The sequence below is a fragment of the Papaver somniferum genome, chromosome 7 (assembly GCF_003573695.1).
Source record: "Papaver somniferum cultivar HN1 chromosome 7, ASM357369v1, whole genome shotgun sequence".
NCBI lineage: Eukaryota > Viridiplantae > Streptophyta > Magnoliopsida > Ranunculales > Papaveraceae > Papaver > Papaver somniferum.
In genome coordinates this window covers 65438923-65459556 of record NC_039364.1, presented here as the reverse complement: position 1 = coordinate 65459556, position 20634 = coordinate 65438923, and positions in this window count along the sequence as shown.

Sequence of the window (20634 nt, the reverse complement as noted above, 5' to 3'; positions counted from 1 at the left end):
TGATTGAGGATTTGTTTTTGGATTTGGTAGAGATTTTCTTTAAGTAAAATGAACTGAATTGGATAAATTGTTGAATTCAAATACTGATTGCAAGTATTGCAAACATTTTGGAGGAATTAAAATACAATGAAATAAAATTCTAAATGCCAAACCCCAGACGCCATGAATGCTCAAACGTCCAGTACCTCAAATGCTCAATAATTTCAGACAAATGCCTTAAGCCAATTCTCGTGAATTACTGGCAGGGTTCTGTCATCTGTGTTGATCAACTTGTAGTATCCTCCGGTTATGGAATTAGCAACCATAAATGGTCCTTCCAAATTGGAGTTCCTTGCAGAATGGAGATCACGTTTAGTTGCCTAGAAAACCAAATCTCCTTCCTTTGAATTTGTTCGGTTTAGTGATCCGCGCCTTGAATATTTTCTGTTGATTCCATGGTTGCGGCACATATGGACACTCGTGCAAAGGGGAGTATCCAGCATACTGCCTGTCATGCTTAGCCACGTCTTCAGCAATGAATCTATCGATAGAATGACCAATTTGAAGAGGTTCTGTGCGTAACCACTTGGTATAATATTGCTGAGGTGATACTATCCACTCGTAGCTTTTTGTAATTGCTAAGTTGTTAGCAGGGAGAAGTCCCCGGACTAGAGTAGCATATTTGAACAATGGTATTGTTAGAGCATAGCTCGGTCGACCTCGCATCCGTTGCTATCTCAATCATGTTTGTCAATGTTAGTGATCAAAACTATGAGTCTTGATTTCTAGCCTACATAGTTGAGTCTCGGACTAGGATAGAAAAATGTAGTTGAGCTCAAGGACTTCATGGAGATTTATCATACAACGACGAAGATCTACTCAAGAAACCGTGGAACTTCATCAACAAAAAGGTATGTGGAGACTTGAACTTATCTATCACTCAAAATTCTATCTCTTCTATCTCCTACTTCTTATGAGACAAAAGTCGTATGCTATATAGACTGGATCATACACATTTGATATTTCGAGCCGAGTATATCTCGCCTATCTATATCTCGAAATCATGTGTTGGTAAAGCGTTTCGCTTTGATCAGGTTTATCTTCACCTAATGACTTTGTAGCTTCTTATCCACGTATTTGATCTCCTTGGTTCTTCAACATTACTCGAAATCTTCGTCACTTCCAAGTACTCCAATGATTCTAAATGTGTTCAACTCAGCATCATCGTTGTTGAAGATCCATAGCTATAACAATGAGAAAACAATAGCTCTTAATCATTGTTATACAGTGCCATAGTATTATTACACATCATCAAAGTTCAATTATATCACAACTTCGACAACAATACTATGGTGATATGTATCACTCCCCCTTAGTCAATACTTCATCTCACATGAAAACCACTCCCTCTTACATAATGATCTGAAAACCATATGAATTTGTAGTGTGAACTACATATTGATTCTCCCCCTTTTTGTCAATAAAATTGGCAAAGGTACGGAAACTAGTGGGATCCTAATGAAATTTCCATAGAGATACTTCATGACCAAAAGAAAAGCACATATCAACTTTTTTAGATGCAATCATATAACTGAAACTAAATGCATTCATCAAGGAGTTTATAAAGATACAAGATAACCCTATAATATTCCACAGCTGCACTCCCCACAAAGATTTGGAAATTAAGCACAAGTTCAATTAATAACTCTCCCCCATAAAATGTCATTCCCGAAAGAACAACAAGTTGCAATATATAAAACCATAAAGATTAATACTGCAAAACCATCTTCTAAATAAACTTTAGAATTTAAATAAATAAATCTAACAACATTGCAAGATGAAAAACGTTAGAAATAGCTATGTGTACTCACAATAATTTTTATTCCAAACCCTAGTTATACTTCTTAAAACATAAGAATAAATTCTCATAAGAAGTTTCCTAGACATTAAGACCTTTGAAAATTTCTTTATCGTCCCTGAACTCTTTGTCATCAACAGCCATTCGGACATAAGGTTCATGAAGATAGGAGTTGATATCAACAAACCTTCTTGACTGATGCCGAACCATGGCCTTCTGAATTTAAAGAGTCCTAAACACAAAAGCCTTTATTTGCTGCACTTCCTTTCTTAATTCCTTCAATTCTTCAAGAACACCAGAAAATTTCTGAAGATTTGAAGGGACAACTCTTGGTTTTCTCACATTCCTCCTTTTTCTTTTCAAAATTGAGTGAACATGAGGAATGTCTTTTTCCTTCATGATTTATGGCTTAAGAATCATATTAACATCTTTTCCATCAGAAGTTATGATGCTTGGAGTCTCCATAAAAATATGGGTTTGTGAGAGGAATTTCTCAGAACAAGCTCTACAAGCAAACTTGTGATAAAAGAGTTTTTTAGGGAAGGAAAAAGGAATGTAGGGTTACAGAACCTTTATACACTTAAAGGATTCACGTATGCACAACTCTTACCCTAAAAAAGCAGAATTGTCTATTTTAACTCTCTTTTATTGACAAAACAGAGAAGCGTCCTTCCGATATCAATATGATATGAAAAGATGGAAGAATTCCAAAAAAATTAAAAACAAATCAACAACAGAACTAAGAAAGAACACCTTTTCTAAAGCATGTGGAGTGCCAACTCTTGTCTCTTTTGAACCAGGCGCGTGAGACAAGACACTTAACCAACACAATTACTTTGTGTTGGGGTGAACAACAATCTGTTCACCATACCTTTCTTGAATGGAATTCTTAGTTCTCTGTTTCCCATACTGTTCAGACCAATGTATTTTTCTTAATGGTCTAGACACATCTTTGGAAATTAACTTCTTTGAAGAGGAGCTAAGATTACATATCTCAGTCGATTCCTGAACAAGTTTGAGCTTGTTAGCTAATCGATTTGCTCTTAGTTGAAGTTTGTTGACATATCTTATCTTATGTTTGTACTTGAAACATTTTGATAACTCATGACCTCTGAGAGTACAATAAGAACATGTCAAACTGGAGGAAGGTTTATACATCACATCTGTGCAGGCCGGCCGCTAGACATGCGGTGGAACCTGCAAAATTAGAAAAAAAAATTCCAGAGAGCGAAGAGAAATCCATTTTATCCTCCTAAGTGGTTGAAGTTTCTTCTGGAAGAATATCGAGATTGATGAACGTATTGCTACAATTATCAAAATTATCATTTTCACAAAAGAGTGCAACATTTGATTTTTCGTCTTCATAAGAATCATAATGGTCAGACATTTCATCAAGAGTTGCAACAAGACCTTTGTTTCAAGGGTACTTTCTACGATTTGGACACTCATTTGCAAAATAACCAAAACCTTTACACTTGAAGCACTGTGGCATATCCTCATCATCAATATCATCAATATCCCTATTTTTAGGAGGAATACGATTATGAGGTTTAACTGATGACTTCAATTTGTATCTAGTGAACCGTTTACTTCTCTTCAAAAGAAGATCTCTAAACTGTCTTGTGATCAATGAGACTGACTTGTCAAGATCTTCATCTGAAGAATCAGTCTCAGAAAGATCATCATCAGAGATGCCAACACTTTTACTTTTATAAAGTAATTTATTGTTCTTTTGTGCCTTGAAAGCAATATCCTTTCCCGATTTGGATATATGCTCATAATCAAAGATCTTTAACTTCCCAACAAGAGTATTTCTGGAAAGCACATCAAGGTTATTTCCTTCAACGATGGCGTGTTTCTTAGCATCGTATCTAGATGGCAGAGATCTGAGAATCTTCATCACAATATCCTTTTCAGGAATAGTCTTACCCAATGCAAAAGATGCATTAACAATTTCAGACACTTTGTGATTAAACACATCAAATGAATCTTCATATGTCACACGAAGGTTTTCCCAATCAGAACTTAGGTTTTGAAGCCTAGCTTCTTTTTCACAGGTATTCCCTTCAAGTACGGTTTCTAAGATATCCCAAGCATCTTTAGACCAAGTGCAGATAATCACATGGTGCTGAAGATCTGGGATAATGGCATGGATGATTGCATTCAATCCATCAGAATTTTTCTTTGCAACAAGAATCTCGGCAGCATTATAATCACCAGTATCCTTTGGAACAGTTATAGTGCCTATTGTAACAACCGGAGGATTATAGCCATTAACGACGTAAACCCATGATTGAAAATCACGCGCTTGAAGAAAGGCACGCATCGAAATTTTCCACCATAAGTAATTCGAGCCATCAAAGACTAGTGGTACGTTTAATAAGATAGCACATCTGTCCATAGAGTCAGATCGCTACAAACACAGAATTATGAGGTCTTGAACGTGTTTGCCTTCTCTGATACCAATTGAAAAAGGGGGGGTCTAACAACCTCACCCAATATTTTGCTTAGCAATTTGTATGGACTAACTCCAATATACTTTCAATAGAGTCAACTAGAAAGTCAGACCCAATCTTAATAAAAAGTATATCAAAGAGTTATATCTCAATTCAATCTGCAATCAAACAAATAGGAATTTGCGATCCTAATTGAATATAAGAGAAATAACTTGAACAGTACCAAAAATCGATGTTCAAGGATCAATCAATTTCAATCAACAACCAAAGGTTGGATTTACCAATTGATGGATTCAACGCATAACATGTGATATTTCAATTATATAACAAGATATAATGCGAAAAAGAAATAACACGGAAACCAGAAGTTTTGTTAACGAGGAAACCGCAAATGCAGAAAAACCCCGGGACCTAGTCCAGATTTGAACACCACACTGTATTAAGACGCTACAGACACTAGCCTACTACAAAGCTAACTTCGGTCTGGAATGTAATTGAACCCTAATCAATCTCACATTGATTAAAGGTACAGTCGTGCTCCTTACGTCTTTGATCCCAGCAGGATACTACGCACTTGATTCCCTTAGCTGATCTCACCCACAACTAAGAGTTGCTACGACTCAAAGTCGAAGACTTGATAAACAAATATGTCTATTGAATAGATAAATCTGTCTCCCACATATATATCTACGAGTTTTTGTTCCGTCTTTTGATAAATCAAGGTGAACAGGAACCAATTGATAACCCAGACTTATATTCCCGAAGAACAACCTAGTATTATCAATCACCTCACAATAATCTTAATCGATTAACGAAACAAGATATTGTGGAATCACAAACGATGATACGAAGGTGTTTGTGACTACTTTTATATCTTTCCTATCAGAGATATAAATCTCAAGCCAATCTTACGATTGTACTCAATCACGAGAGAAAAAGCAAGATCAGATCACGCAACTATAGAGAAAATAGTTGGGTCTGGATTCACAATCCCAATGGAGTCTTTAAGTCGTTAACCTACAGGGTTTCGTGAAAAACCTAAGGCTAAAGGAGAATTGACTCTAGCTTATACAACTAGTATCACATAGGAGGTGCGGGGATTAGGTTTCTCAGTTGCTAGAGTTCTCCTTTATATAGATTTCAAATCAGGGTTTTGCAATCTAAGTTACCTTGGTAACAAAGCATTCAATATTCACCGTTAGATGAAAACCTGATTAGATTCAAGCTAATATCTTTCAATCATTAGATCGATCTTAGCTTGTTATACACAAATGAAATGTACTTTCATTTAGGTTTGAGTAACCCTACCTAAACGTGTTAGTCGGTTCAACACTAGTTAACCAATGGTTAGCCATATGAGCACTTTCATATCAATCTTATTCATCTTCACCATAACTAGTTCAAATGACTCAAATGAACTAGTTAGAGAGTTGTTCAATTTCTTAGATCTCATAGAAGTATACAAGACATAATCGAAGCAAAATCGATTTTGATTCACTCGAATCAATTCATGAACATTATAGACACGGTTTGCAAAGATTGCATTCCTTATTATATAAATGTTTTAGTTCATGAACGAACCGATTTTAGAAAGTAATAGCAACTTGAGACGCCCCATTTGCTAAACCTGCTTAGCTAATAGGTTTACAACCTAATTGAAGCATCAATTCTAGATCAATGATTATAAGAATCATATTTACATAAGTAGATGGACCGAGCTTGGTTACGCCAGTACGTGCACGGGTACGCATACCAATTCACACTTCCAAACTCCACCAGAAATTCACGAATGTGAAACTTCCGCCAGTATGCGTACAGGTAAGCATACTTGCCGGGATTTCCAACAACCGCCGGTACGCGTATGGGTACGCATATTTTAGGTTCCCGATTTCGAACTTTTACACAAATGTGAGAACACACTATGTTTATATCCAAACATGGTTACTTGTTCTAAACTCTCATTTAAATCATTGAAACTTTTTTAGAGGATGTTAAAATAGTTATTACTCACAAAATATTAGCATCAAAGCGATTTTCAAGTTATTGAAATAATCAACATGAATTTCGTCACGAGTAAAGATGAACTTGGTTAAAGCGAAATCTTACCAACACATATTTCGAGAAATAGATAAGCGAGATAAACTCGGCTCGAAATAGCAAATGTGTATAATTGAAGTCTATATATCAATACGACTTTTGTCTCAAACAGGAGATAAAGTAGATAGACTTTTGCGTGATAGATAATTTCAAGTCTCCACATACCTTTTGTTGATGAAGTTCCACAAGTTCCCTTGAGTAATTCTTCGTCTTTATTCGATGAACGCCATGGAGTCTAAAGCTCAACTACACTTACTATCCTAATCCTAGACTTAGCTATAAGTAGACTAGAAATCAAGACTTATAGTTTTGGCAAGTAGACTTGACAAACAAGCTTGAGATAGCAACGGTTGCGAGTTCGACCGAACAATGCTCTAACACTCTTTATTTCTTGTTTTCCAATTTTTTATAGGATCTTGCTCCTACTAGCTCCATGATGGATTAATTTCCTAGTTTGCCTAGGTTTAGTTTCGACCAATGGGGTTCAAGATATTGCGCAGGCCGCAAAAAGACCTAGTTTTTGTAAATTAATAAAATTAGGTTGGAGAGATTGAATTTTGTGAGCTGACAGAAAATTAATCAATTTCTGGTGAATTTTGTGCGTTCATACAAAATCACTAATTATGTTTCAGAGGGCAGCATAACTTTGCGTGCCTGTAATTGAGTACTTCCATGCATATCTTAATCCTGACACTTAGGGAAATTCATGCTACTCAGCTGCGAGCGAATATTAATTGTCATGTCATGTCAACATCAAGAGTTCGGTTGGGGAACATGATATAGAATAAATACTCGACAGGCCGTGCATTAGTGAGTAATGCAGGTGGAAGATAAAATTTATAGAATATTTGGGATTGTTGCTACACGCACCATTATGGATAAATTTTATATATAAATATACTGAATTGCTAAATGCATATGTAAGTAAAGAGGCATGGGCACCCATTTCTTTTAAATGGCTCTATTTCTTTGCAGAACGATGGCACATTAAATATAAGGTCTTACAATTTTATCCCTGAACTAAAAACCACCATCAACATTAAGTCCACTGTTTAGTACGTAACAATGACATTGTTGCGGCGTAAGCACTAAATGGTGACAGATGAAAAATTCACGAGAAAAGTTAGACACACGTTACCAGGATATAGACTGGCTCGGTCTTTGAGCAAAACACGTTTTGTAAAGTATCAAGGCTCGCAGTGATCGTCCCCAACATACGTCAATCATCTCCAGGTAAATGAGCACATAATCGGTTGATATCCCGCGTCTAAAGCCTTTATACACGGCGGGTAGAGAGTCATTTCCTTTGTCGGCCCTCGTAGGTTTGAGGAATATAAAAGTGAGTAATTGAGTCTTTCTTTTCACACCGATCATCACAGAGTTGTACTTTTCTTCTTTCCAGGTACGTGCTTCGTATTCTCTTGTATTTTTTTAGATCGTTCGTTGTGTCAGTTGTTGCCATAACCGTAACGCTTTTCAGCAGTATTAAGATGGGAACTCCTGGTGATGATTATTTCTCTAACTCTCCAGAGGAGGATTTTGAAGTTCACAATCCGAGGATAACTACATTCGAAGAGGTGTTGGCTAAAATAGATCGTCTGTTTCGTGAAGCTGGTCAGGCTATACAGGGTATGTCCCTCGTACATCTGATAATCGTTCGAGAGCGTGTCCAAGCTTTTCTTGCTTCGGTTAGTATGGAGGAAAAGTGGAGACACGATGAAGCATCTCAGCCAACAAGCGTCGGGGCTGAAAGATTTGCTGCTCGGCTAAAAAGACGAAGGATTGAGCATAAACGGCATCCAAGTGAAAATAAACTTGATTACCCTGTTCATAACGGCATCATAATCATCGACTCTGATATGGACGAGCCCTATCATGAGGAGTATCCTCAAAAGGCTGTTGGAACAATTTCTGAACAGGATGTTGAAGCATCTCCCAAAGAGGATGTTGAGGCAGCTTCCAAGGAAGAGGTTGAAGCAGCTTCTGAAAGGGAGGTTGAGGCGTTCTCCAAGGAAGAGGTTGAAACAGCTTCTGAAAGGGAGGTTGAGGCGGCTTCTGGAGAGGATGTAGGAGCGGCTTATGAGGAAGAGGTTGAAGCATCTTCTGAAAGGGAGGTTGAGGCAACTTCTGGAGAGGATGTATAGAACGGCTTATGAGGAAGACGTTGAAGCAGCTTCCAAAGAGGGCTCCAGCAAAGGCGTCATTAATCCCGGTGTTGATGTTGATAACTAGATTTTCCACTTTATGATTTTATTTTGTAAATAAGCATCTTTTTGTAGCTAGCATATGCTTCTCTGAGATTTTGTAGTTTTTGCTTCATGTTGCTGAAACCAAGACTTCTTTGAATAATAATTCTTCATTCAAGATGCTTTCATGATTTTATGTTTTCAGTCGGACGGATGAAACCTTCACAATTGAGAAATCCGAATTTCTTGAAAATTTAGATGTCATAATTAGCACCTTGATTTTGCAATTAAAGCCCTTCCCAATTCATTGAGGCGACGTGGCAGACAGAAAGATGGCGCACAAGTGGCGATGGCCGACAAGGCCGTGACTTCCCATGCGATATTCCCCTTGCATATGACGTGTGTTGTTTGGTGGGTTATATACATCGTCTAAGTATGCAGAGTTGTATTCCTAAACATGTAGAAGAATCACGCATTCATCTCCGCAACCAAGAAATCCAAAAGTCGTGCTTGTTAGGTGAGGAGGCTTTATCTCCAATTGATGGCATGTGTAACGTGATTGGACGCGCTGTTTCATAAGAAGTAGTTGCGACTGGGAGCATTCAGATTCGCTGCTTCCTGGTTTCATGAGGGGATTTCCAATCCGAAAATTGCAGACGACGAAACTTCTTACAAGAATCTCGTTAGGCAAAGAGAGGTGGTGGTTGAGAGATTGTCTCATCGTTGAAGTAGGTTGATCTTCGGGATATGAAAGGTGCTTGCTATGAGAAGCATGTGCTGCTGCTTGATGATTTCCCTTGAATATCTTGTTCTTTCTTTTTCCTTTACAAATTCCCCTCTTCGATATTTTCTGAAAGATATAAGATGTCTCTTTCATGGCTTGGTTTTTATGGTTTCGAACCAATGGGCAATGGTTTGTGAGGATTTTGAGTTTACTCGAGTCTTTGTTTTGGAATGATTCAGGAGTAAAATATTTTTTTTTAAAGGAAGTGATGCTTCGATTAGTTGATAAATTGAAACCCTAATTATGAATGCAATCAGTGCAATCATTTTGGAGGAATTAAAAATATTGCATGAAAATGGAAACTGCTAGAGGAAATACTTAAAAGGACGCTGGAGGAAAGGCGTCATGATATCTTAGGTATTGAAAGGTTTGAGCCACTGGGGCCGTATTACTACGCCTTCTAACTTATTACTGTTGATGAGCTTGCAGTATCCTCCCAAGATAACTTCTGCAACTAGGTACGACTCGTCTTTTCCTTCCGCGGAATCGGGCGAAGTAGTTTGAGCATCAATCCTTACTACCATATCCCCAACTTGAAATGGGTTTGGGCATTGCACAACTACTTGATTTTTAGATTCCTTATCTTTGACTGAGACAACTTCTAAACACTTGATAAAATACTTGAAAGGACCAGTATCCCATTCACATATCCTAGTGACAGCTGGGTTGATAATCGAATCGAGTCCCCAAGTTTTGACGGAAGGAGGAGTGACTGGTTGCAAAAAGGGTTGTTCAATAAGACTTACTTATGTCCGGAATCTGCGAACAAATGCTGATGCGCTCTCTCCAGGAAGTTGTGTCACATTTGCGAGTTGTTGATACGAAAACAAATAATCTTACAGATTGGATGGCTTGTTGGAGACCCTTTCATGTATAGACACTGGAAAAGGACATACTCCTAGCTTTGCTTTGTTGTCATGTATCCATGAGCGCCCCAGGACCACATCATAATTCGGGTATTCTTTAACTATATGAAATTTGGCGTGTGTTAGAGCATCTCCCACCTTGATTTCGAGATTAATGTATCCGTAAGAGTTTTTGGATTCTCCTTTTGAGTTTTTTTATTATGGTTGGGCAGTGAACAACTTCCTGCTTTGAAATTCTTGCAGCTCTCATATTTTTGACGGTGATAATATTGAATTCAGAGGCCGCGTCAATCATTGTGCTGTCAAACTCGACATCTTTCAGGTGAGCAGTGGTTAGGAGTCCCCAGTTACATCTATCAGTCGTACTTTCCAGAAGAGATTGGGGTTTGGGGGCGACTTCCCTGGCTGGAAACAGCCGCTTGTGTTAGAGCATAGCTCGGTCGACCTCACATGCGTTGCTATATCGAGCATGTTTGTCAATGTTAGTGATCAAAACTATGAGTCTTGATTTCTAGTCTACATAGCTAAGTCTCGGACTAGGATAGAAAAGTGTAGTTGAGCTCAAGGACTTCACGGTGATTCATCATACAAAGACGAAGATCTACTCAAGGAACCGGGGAACTTATTCAACAAAAAGGTATGTGGAGGCTTGAACTTATCTATCACTCAAAAGTCTATCTCTTTTATCTCCTACTTCTTATGAACAAAAGTCGTATGCTATATAGACTGGATCATACACATTTGATATTTCGAGCCGAGTATATCTCGCCTATCTATATCTCGAAATCATGTGTTGGTAAAGCGTTTCGCTTTGATCAAGTTTATCTTCACCTAGTGACGAAAGTTATAAAAAGTTTCAATTACTTTGAGAATTGCTCTGACGCGAAATGGTCTGTGAATAACGGCTATATAACGTCCTCTGAGAATGTCTTAATGATTGGAATGAGATTTTAGATTGCATATAACCATGTATTCCTTAATCCGAAGTTTTCGAACTTTGTTGATTGAGAGAAACCGGAGGAATTGGCTTTGCCAAGTCCATAAACCCAGTCCGAGAACTGACGAAAGTTCTTGTACCGAGAATTTCTGCTGGGATTTTCCAAAAAATCGTTTGCGTGTAAGTCCGCGAACTCAGTCTGGAAACCTAGTCCGCGAACTGGCGAAAGTCTCTTTGCCGAGATTTTCTGCTGAGTTTGTAAAACTCCACCGGTTGTATTAAGTCCGCAAACTTGTTTGTTAGCTTAAGAGGTTATGATCTAAAGATGTGCGTTGAACATGAAACTTAAATTACTAAGGAATGCTTTATGCAAACCGTGGCTATAAAGTTCATGAGCCGGTTCAATCGAATCGAATCATCTTTGTCTCAATTGTGTCTTGTGTAGTTACATAAGATCTCATAGCAATTGAAAAACTCTCTAACTAGTTCATTTGAGTCAATTGAACTAGTTATGGTGAAGAAGAACAAGGTTAATATGAAATGCTCATATGGTTAACCTTTTGGGTTACTATGTTGAACCAACATACACGTACATGTTTGGGAATGGTTTTCACAAACCCAGTAAACGTCTACCCAAGTGTGTGTGACAAGCTAAGTTTTCGATCTAACGTTTGAGAAATATTATCTTGAATCTAAATCAGGTTTTCATCTAACGGTGAATATGGATTGCTTTGTAACTAAGGAAAAACCCTGATTTGAAGACTATATAAAGGAGACATCTAGCATTGTGCAAAACTAATACCCACACGTCTGTGTGATACTAGTGCGCTCGCTAGATTCGATTCTCCTTTAACCTTTGGTTTTCTTCTCTAAAACCAGGTTAACGACTTAAATACTTCATTGGGATTGTGAAGCCTGACCGATACTACTTTTATCGTAGTTGTGTGATCAGATCTTGCATCTTCTATCGTACGAGTACAATCTTTGATTGGCTTGAGATCGTGAGAGTTCTCCGATAGGCAAGATAAAGAAGTCACAAACATCTTCGTCTCACTGTTTGTGATTCCTAGACAAACCGCCTGTGTAGTCAGGAAGGATTGTAGAGAGTTGATTGATTAATCTAGGCTGTTCTTCGGGAATATAAGACCGGATTATTAATTGGTTCCTGTTCACCTTGATTTTATATCTTAAGACGGAACTAAACCTAGGGTTTATCTGTGGGAGACAGATTTATCCTTTGATAGACTTTTCTGTGTGAGACAGATTTGTTTATTATTAAGTCTGCGATTTTGGGTTGCAGCAACTCTTGGTTGTGGGTGAGATCAACTAAGGGAATCAAGTGCGCAGTATCCTGCTAGGATTAGAGGCGTAGGAGTACAACTGTACCTTGGATCGGTAGGAGACTGATTGGGGTTCAAGTATAGTCCAGTCCTAAGTTAGCTTGGAGTAGGCTAGTGTCTGTAGCGGCTTAATACAGTGTGTATTCAATCTGGACTAGGTCTCGGGGTTTTTATGCATTCGCGGTTTCCTCGTTAACAAAACTTCCGGTGTCTGTGTTATTTCTTTTCCGCATTATATTTTATATAATTGAAATAATACAGGTGGTGCGTCCGTGATCATCATTTGGAAATCCAACATTTGGTTGTTGATTGATATTGATTGATCCTTGGACATTGGTCTTTGGTACCGTCCAAGTTATTCCTTGTATTTTATAAAGACTCGCTATTGATTTTAGCTTGAGTAGAAATCAAATCAAGAGAGAGATATTAACTCCTTGAGATACTTTTATCTAGATTGAGTCTGACTGTCTAGTTGATTCTCTAGCAAAGTATTTCGGAGTTAGTCCATACATATTGCTAAGGGAAATATTGGGAGGTGTTCTTAGACCCCCGCTTTTTCAATTGGTATCAGAGCAGGCAAACACGTTAAATACCTCATCAGTCTGTGTTTGTAGCGATCTGACTCTATGGACAGAAGTGCTATCTCTGTAAACGTACCACCAGTCTTCGATGGATCAAACTATCTATGGTGGAAAGTTGTTATGCGCACATTTCTTCAGTCGCGTGACTTCCAATCATGGATCTATGTTGTGAATGGCTATGAAATTCCCGTTGTTATGGAAAGAGATGCAATTGTACCTAAAGAATTTCTTATGTATAATGCTGCCGAGTTAATTGCTGCAAGGCAAAACTCCGACGGGCTGAACGCCATCCTGCATGCTATTACCCCAAATCTTCGACATCATGCGGCCTTGTGCACGACATCTAAAGAAGCTTAGGATACTTTAGAAAGCGTATTTGAAGGTAACCCCGGTGAAAAGGAACCTAGGCTTCAAAACCTAAATTCCGAATGGAAAGACCTTTATATGGCAGAAGAAAAATCGTTTGACAATTTTTATCACAAACTCTCTGAAATTTTTAATGCATCATGTGCATTGGGTAAGACTATTCCTGAAAAGGAAATTGTGATGAAAATCCTCCGATCGTTGCCATCCAGATACGAGTCCAAAAATCATGCCATCGTTGAGGCAACTAACCTTAATACTCTTTCGCGAAACACACTTGTCGGAAAACTTAGAATTTTCGATCGTGAATACATGTCAAGAGGTGACTATCAATTGTCAGCAATCATGTCACTTCTCCTGATTGTAAGGCCTGTCGTCCTAAATTGACGAACAAGAAAAGTGAGAATTTCTTTATTTCTACGTTAACTTAAGAAAATACTCAGACGTAGCAAAAGAAAGTCTCAAAAAGAAACTTTGTTGGTCAATGTAAAGGATAAGAATATCCAGAAAATTTGTACTAATGAAACTGGTCTCAAGTGCTATAAAAGTGTTCAGGTCACTTTGAAAGATCCAGAAACGGAGGTAAGAGAGATAACTAAAGCATGGATGAATACTCTTGATTATTTTCCTTAGGAAATATATGATTGCTCTCACAGTCTTTTTTCTTAAAACCATTCTCATAACTCCTTCAAGACATGTCCGTCTATGTCTCATGAGTGGGGTCAGCAATGATCGCTGTCGTAGGCGTCAAAAATAGTTACACTTTCTTACTACTCAAAATATATAATGAAGCAAGGGAAAGAAAGGATCGTTCCCACAGAGAGGTCTTAGGTTGTCAATATGTTTCGGTTTCTTATGGTAACACTTGGGGGGTTTTCTGATTTTTATAAAGTAAACTACAATAAAAGCGAATAAATAAAAGTAAACAAATGAACTCAAGGATATGTGAAAGTATTGGTCAAGGATTTCGTTTTCATTCACTAACACGTTCTTGTCTTAATAACTAGAATTGATATTTAATCTCTCATTATCAAAATCCCTAAGATACCTAGTCGAAAGAATATCCCGCAATTTCCTCTTATCATCACACATACATGTAAAACGATGCAAGTATGGATTCTACCAAAAGAATAACCTAACGCCTTGCGCTAATCAAGTTCAATTCCCATGGAGCATTAAGATTCATGAAATTAGGCTAATCAATTCAATTGAAATACATTGCGCAAACAATTCGAACAAAGGTCACGATTCTCATATGATTACAAGGATATATCACTATAACCTACAATCATATTTATGCTACTTGTGTTCAAGGATTATCGCTCGATGATTAATCCTAAACTAGCTATAGATATGGATATGAGTTCTACCAATTTGCAACTTGAAAAAACAAATACTCAAATCATGTTGCAATACATCAATCGTGCAACTATATTTTCAGAGAATTATGAACGATAAATATGAGACAAAACTAATTCATTAAACCCAAAATCATGTTATGTGAAATCAACTTAATCCATTAACCAATAATAAAATTAACTACTCATGTTCAAGGAGTTCATCACAAGAAGGAAGAGAAAACCTATCATGTTTCTAAACCCTAGAATAAAAAGTAGAGAAGAAGATCTCCCCCCTTAAAAGATGATGTTTTTCCTTTATATCTACTGTTTACCTAGGTTAGGTCACACACCCATCTGCCAAAAATCAGGCGCTCACACAGCCCATGAGTGGAGCCCAGCCAGAACAGGTCCAAGTCCATCCGAGTCGACTGGGTCATCTGAGTCGGATCGGATCATGAGTTAACTCGGCATAATGAAATTCCGATAGAGGTTCCTTTGTTTTTAGGACAATTTCCAGGCTAAATTCAGGCCATTTCCTTCTACCCTGCACAGGATTCATACACACATCATTCATCCATTCACAGAAAAACTTCCTGCAGCTTCACTGGCATTACTACTACCAGCACCAACATCCATTAGCTCATCTCTGTAAATCACCAACAAACTGCACCTGCAATATCACTCTTTCCTTCTCTGCATCAATTTCCTCTGCAAGCTATTGAATCTAAGGGTGCACACGGTACGGTTCGGCTCGGTTCTTGCCGAGGCCGAGTACCTGTACCTCCCTTGCCTCGGTTCCAAAATTTTGGACCGGTACCTGTACCTTGTACCTCGGTTCCGAGAACATTCAGTACACGTACGGTACCAGACACGGTTACGGTACCAATCGGTTCTTTACAGGTTTTTGGTTGGTAAATTTTTGAGGATGTTTATTTCTTTGATCTCTAAGCTGTTAACAACCAGCTTTAGCGTAACAAATAATCAATACTTTCTACGTTCGCAGAATTGATTAATAAATTCTCATGTTTACTTACTTTTCCGATGGTTTGAGTGTTTGATCTTCTTTGCGTTCATTGTTATTAATAATTTGACAGTACGTTGATTTTCTTAGGCAACCCATCATCTGCTATCCTTTCCCTATCATCAACATCAAATCTAATGGCTGCAAACTCAAAAACTTTGGCATATTATCAAACAAGGTCATCATATCATGTTATTGTTAGCAAGTGATTGGTTAACTCAATTACCAGAATCTGCTGTGAATAATGGTTTTATTTCCGAAAAGAAAACACCCTTTGTCGTTAATGAACTTAATAGTTGGAGACAATTAGCTGAAGTAATAGTTATTAGCATTAGATTATGTGATTAAATATAGTAAAGCTTATAAGAAGGATGAGAGATAAGTGAAAGCTTATAATCAGTGGCTCACAAAAGATTAGAAAATCGCTAGACATTCTCTAATGGAGTTCAGTTTAGAGTTCTTCCTTCTCAGAGAGAGGAGACGGAAAAAAGAAAAAAAAAGGAAAATGAGAAACCCTAGCCTTATTGTTCACCCTTAAATCTAATGACTATTATTAGTTTTTTACCCCTAAATCTAATGTCTATTACTTCTCAGCACATTCGGTCCGGGACGGTACTGGACTGGTATAGGACCGTGTACCTGTACCTCCCTAGCTCCGGTTCCTGTTTTTGGGGACAGTACCTGTACCCCCTTCCTCAGTTCGGTACCAAAACAGGTACGGTTCCACCGGTTCCTGGACGGTCCGCCGGTACGGCTCGGTTCCTGTGCACCCTTACTTGAACCTGTGTATCACCTCCATTCAGCACCACTACCATCACTTCCCTGTAACTACCCTATTGCAGTCCCATTCATTACCACCTCTTATGCTTGTGTTAAAGTTCATCACCTCTCCGATTCTGCCATTGAAGCAGCAACACAAACTTCCTGCAAGGCCAACTCCATCTCCTTTCGAATCCAGTACCGCCACCAACAACCATTCTCTGTAACATCATTTCCATTACTAGCATGCACCTTCAATGTTGCTCTTAAGCCTCCAATCTTGCTTCAGTATGCTTCAACTCTGCATTGCAATATCGCCAGAACTGCCATCACTAGCTTATTCTCCCAGCTACAGCGCTACCACCAAGTCTTTACTGCCATATCAGTTAACCGTAAGAATGCCATCTTCTGCAAACAAACAACAACACCAATTCGTGCAATAACCTTCTTCTCACAGCCTCATCCAGCAACTTGCAGTTCCAGTTCAAGACTGATTTCGGCTGCATAGGTCCAATTATGCAATCGTACTGCAGTTCCTGCTCAACCATAATCTGAGCATCACCTCCATGCCATCTCCCTGCAACTCCAATAACACATGCATGAACTGCCTCCAGATACAACTGCAAACTGCAATCTAAAGCAATAACAGCCGTTAAGCCTAACATACATCTAGCCTTCTTCTGCAATTCAACACAAGCTCTCAGTAGCACCATCACTCCTCCATTCACAACCATAATTCACATCACATTCTCTGTATCTCCATCTCTTCATTCTGCGGTGTTATCCCATGTCTTCAGCAAGACTCTTTGCCAGCTGCAACAGTTGTTACAGAGTCCAATTGATCTAGTCAGGTCTTAGCTATTTACTAGGATCATAACCATTTTCTGTTTTACATTGTACTTCCATAATAATATAAATAACAGATCAATCTCCACAACTTAAGTGTGGAAGATATTCACCATATATCCCCTTCTAGCTTGGTATCAGGCTCTCGATCCAAGTTCACCTTCCGCTAGTATCACAAAAAAAAAAAACGTGAAGAACAAAGACCAATATCACAGAAACAGATATGGCAGATACAACAAACACTCTTAGACAAGTTCAAATACATCATCTTGTCACTTTGAAACACACTGAAACAAACCACATACTATGGAAATCTCAGTTCAAACCTATCTTAAAGGGTCATGGACTAACTGGATTCATTGATGGATCAAAACAAATACCAGATCGCACTCTCCCAAACAGTGATGAAATCAACCCTGCCTTCACTGCATATGAAGCACAAGATGCGTTAATCATTGGTTGGTTAAACTCAACCCTTACACCAGAAGTTCTCAGCATTGTTGCAAAGCTAGATACTTCGAAAGCAATATGGGATGCACTGGAAACTGAGTTTGCGCCTAAGACGTTTGCTCACCAGATGAATCTCAAGAAGAAGCTGCATAACTTATCCAAAGGTAACAAGTCTTTAAAAGCTTATTTAAATGAAGCTAAACATTTATTTGATGAACTTGCAGCAACTGGTTACACAGTTCCTGCTAATGAAATGAAGCAATCCATCTGTAATGGATTGAATCAGTCTTATGATCCAATAGTTACTGTGTTGGGTACTGCTGATAATATGGATATCCAGACTTTTAAGTCTCATCTCCTTACCTACGAGATGCGTCAAGAGAATCAACTGTCTCAGGAATCCCAACCTATAGCAAATCTTGTAACTGCGAGTTCAGCATCTTCCAGCAGAAATCAACCAAGGATGAACAACAATCAGCCCAGACGAAATTCACCACCAAACAATAACAATCGTCGTCCACCTAACCAGCAACGTGGTTCTCCTCAATGGGATGTATACTGTCAGATATGCAAGAAAAGAAATCACACTGCAGATCGTTGTTGGTTTCGTTATGATAGGAGCAATGACAATCGGCAAAGGCCTGCAGAGGCTTATGTTGCTTTTCCTGACGCAACTAATACTCAGTGGGTCACAGATACGGGTGCGACAAATCATATGACTGTTGATGCTCAGAATTTGTGTATACCACATGAATATGATGGACCTGATCAAGTGAGAGTTGGTAATGGCAATGCTCTACAAATAGCACACATTGGTAACACTGAGTTCAATTCTAGATATCAAAATTTTGCTTTAAATAATGTCTATCATGTGCCTTAGATCAAAAATAATCTGCTATCTGTTCATCAGTTTTGCAAGGATAACAATGTATACTTTGTGTTTCACACTAATTTGTTTGTTGTGAAGGATAAAATCACGGGGGCAGCGCTGCTATCAGGAAGGAATGAGAATGGGCTATATGTGATGGATAGTGATGGTGGCGTGCAATCATCTCAATCTCCCTCAACCTTTCTTTTTGCAAGCATTCCAGTATGGCACCAGCGGCTCGGGCATCCAATGCTGAGCACGGTTTCTAGTATTGTCAAAAAGTTTTCCCTTCCAGTTCAATATAAGAGCTTTGGCTTCTGTCACTCTTGTCATATAAGCAAGAGTAAGCGCCTTCCTTTTACTCCTAGTACTACCACTTATGATACTCCTTTAAGTCTTATTGTGTCTGATATTTGGGTTTCACCAAAAACATCTCGTAATGGATTTCGTTATTTTCTGATATTCATGGATGCTTATTCTCATTATACATGGATTTATCCATTGGTGCAACGATCTGCTGTTTTCAATATCTTCTCTCAGTTTCAAAAACAAGTAGAAAACCTCACAGGCCATAAAATAAAAATCTTTCAGTCAGATAACGCATTGGAATACAAGAAACTAACTACATATCTAAACAACTCAGGCATACAGCATCGTTTCTCCTGCCCTCATACGTCAGCTCAAAATGGATTAGCAGAACGAAGGATCAAATACATCACAGAGAGTGGTCTAGCTCTATTATATCAAGCACATCTTCCAGAAGATTTTTGGCCAGAGGCTTTTACCACAGCCTGTTATCTCATTAACAGGACACCAAACAAGTCGTCTAATCACAAAACACCACTTGAGTTACTCTTTGGAAAACAACCAGACTACCAATTCCTGTGTGTTTTTGGTTGATTAGCATATCCATGCCTAAGACCATATAATACTAACAAACTAGAACCTAGGTCTCTCCCCTGCATATTCCTAGGATATAGTTCAGCTCATAAGGGTTACATTTGCCTTCATCTACCAACCAATCGCCAATATATATCGCGGCATGTTCGATTTGAAGAACACATATTCCCATTCTCTTCTTCCCTGGAGCGTACTCCCGAAGTAAGGTCTGAAACTCATGCAACCAGTACTGATATTTTGGGGTCTTCTATATTCCCACATAATCAAACAGTGACAGTGCAACCTCAGCATAATGTACAGCCGGCTAATGTCCAGCCGACCTCACCAACATTACTACGGGATGTCACCCCTCAGCAGACTCCTGCAACATCACCTGTGTTACCATCACCTCAAGTATCCCAAAACCAGAATGGCAACGAGCCAGCTCAAGTTGTAGATGCTCCAGTGCATACAATGGTCACAAGAGCCAAAGCCGGGATTTCAAAGCCAATACAGAAACTATGTCTGACTGCCACCAAACATCCACTTCTTGATCAAGACTTCATGGACCCTACCTGTTACTCTAAGGCTTGTCAAATACCAGAATGGCGTGATGCAATGGACGTGCAGATAAATGCTTTGATTCAAAATGGCACATACACCTTGGTTGAGTACAAGGAAGGGATGAATATTGTTGGATCTAAATAGGTTTTTCGAATTAAACGAAATCCAGATGGCACAATACAACGTTACAAGGCTCGTTTGGTAGCGAAAGGTTTTACCCAGCAACAAGGTATAGATAATGAAGAAACCTTTTCCCCTGTTATTAAGCCGTGTACAATAAGGCTGGTTCTGACACTTGCAGTAATGAGAGGATGGTCTCTTCGTCAGCTAGATGTGGAGAATGCATTTCTCCATGGAGTCTTAGAGGAAGAAGTCTACATGAAGCAACCTGCTGGATATATAGACCCTAACTATCCAAATCATGTTTGCAAGTTACACAAATCGCTATATGGCCTTAAAC